We start from the raw sequence: 2318 nt of genomic DNA, 5'->3' as shown, positions 1-2318 counted from the left end.
GGTTACTCCACTAAAGTCCTGCAGTTGCACTCTTCTCACTGCAGAATGTTTTCGTGTCTATGGATATACGACCATTAATGACAAGTCAATCCTTCACGAGTGCTCGTAACTTAAGTTGGGTCAAATTACTGTTTTACCAATGAGTTACATCTTACTCCTTAAATACCACTGCTCCTATAATGAACAACCCAGTTATGGTCCGACCAATAACCGGAAGTCCCTCTCGGGCCAATGAGAGGGTGGGGCCTCTTGTTCAAGTCCCGAAGTTAGCATTTAAGAGAACACTCATCTACTCCCCTAAAGTCAGGAAGGAGTGAATTTCATCTTGTGAAGTTATGTTCCAAACTCCCGACTCGATCTCGTCCCTAAAATTGTAGGAATATTGAGTCGACAACTCGGGCCACGCTCACCCATACAGATCAAAGGACGAGCCCTCACGGGCAGGAGTCCATAAGTCACTCAAGATTGAGAATGAGTTGTTTGGTCATCCTATGAAATAGCAATCTGTTAGTTAACGGCGTTACATCTAAAGATTGGCTATTTCACGGTCCAGTCTTATACAAACTCATTGTATAGGATACTCCCACTTGCATGTCTCCACACGAACGACCTGGATCGAGTCGTCTGTAACATTTCAAAATTGGATCGTATCCATAGTGTTTCCAGGATAAAGTACCCGGCCTTATCCATATACTATAGACGCTTTACGTTATTCACCGGACAATATCCACTCGTATATCAGGGGTATATCAAATATATACCTCGTATATCAGGTGATAAGCACCAAGGTTGCTGGTGTTTACAAAGCTAGAGGTCCTTCTAGGATCCTTGCAAACATTCACAAAAACGACTAACTTACCGAATGATTCCAACCAAGAGTAAGGTTAGAAGATGAATCACTCTTAGATCGGACTTAGAATCTACGATAGACACTCCTAGATCCTAAGACGACTCACTCCAGAATTAGCTTGATTGAGACTAATCCAATGAATCGGTTTAACATCAAACCTAAAGCAAGATTTGAAAGAAGCAACACCAAAAGTGTTAAGGAACAAAAGTTCTTGAATTTCAATATGTTTTGATGTATTCGGCTTTAGACAAAGCTGCATCACTTGTAAACATATTAGGTGGCAAAGGTGTTAAATCTAAAGGAGTTAGAGGATTAAAGCCATAAACAACCTCAAATGGTGAACAATGGGTGGTGCTATGTACAGCTCTATTATATGCAAACTCCACAAAAGGTAGAGTCTCTTCCCAAGACTTAAGATTTTTAGAAATGAGTGACCTAAGCAAGGCCCCTAATGTTCTATTAACCACCTCAGTTTGACCATCGGTTTGTGGGTGACAAGTTGTAGAAAACAAAAGCTTGGTACCCAATTTGCCCCATAAAACTTTCCAAAAATGACTTAAAAACTTAGCATCTCGATCACTAACAATGGTTTTAGGAACGCCATGTAGTCTAACCACTTCCCTAAAGAAAAGATTAGCTATATTAGTAGCATCATCTGTTTTGTTACATGGAATGAAATGTGTCATTTTACTAAACCTATCAACCACCACAAAAATGCTATCATGATGTCTTCTAGTTTTTGGTAACCCCAAAACGAAATCCATGCTAATGTCAACCCACGGTTCACTAGAAACTTCTAAAGGTGTGTAAAGACCATGTGGTTGAGTCTTAGACTTAGCCTCCTTACATTTGAAACATTGCTTGCACACTTTGTTCACATCTTTCCTCATTTGTAACCAATAAAAGTGTTCACACAACATGCTATATGTTTTAAATTCTCCAAAATGTCCCATAAGTCCTCCCCCATGAGCCTCCTTTACAAGCAACTCCCGAATGGAACACTTAGGAATACAAAGCTTACCTTTCCTAAAAAGCATACCGTCAAACACAAGATAATCATGTATATTTTTCCCTTCCAAACATTGCTCATACACATCATAAAATTCCGATTTCTCAACTTTGTGCAACTCAATCATATGCTTAAAACCAAGAATTTTTGCACTAAGTGAAGAAAATAGAGCATACCTCCTTGATAATGCATCAGCCACTACATTGTCCTTACCTTTTTTGTAATGAATGACATAAGGAAATGTCTCGATGAACTCCACCCATTTAGCATGCCTCCGATTTAACTTTGTTTGGCTTTTGAGGTGCTTCAAACTTTCATGATCGGTATGGATAACAAACTTTTTTGGCTATAAGTAGTGTTGCCAAACTTGTAAAGCCCTCACAAGTGCATGGAGTTCCTTGTCATAAGTTGGGTAGTTAAGCTGTGCTCCATTTAGCTTCTCACTAAAGAACATGATCG

This window comes from Momordica charantia (assembly GCF_013281855.1).
Source record: "Momordica charantia cultivar OHB3-1 chromosome 8 unlocalized genomic scaffold, Mcharantia_2.0 BLBB01000008.1, whole genome shotgun sequence".
In the NCBI taxonomy this organism is placed as follows: Eukaryota; Viridiplantae; Streptophyta; class Magnoliopsida; order Cucurbitales; family Cucurbitaceae; genus Momordica; species Momordica charantia.
This window is presented reverse-complemented; position numbering follows the sequence as displayed.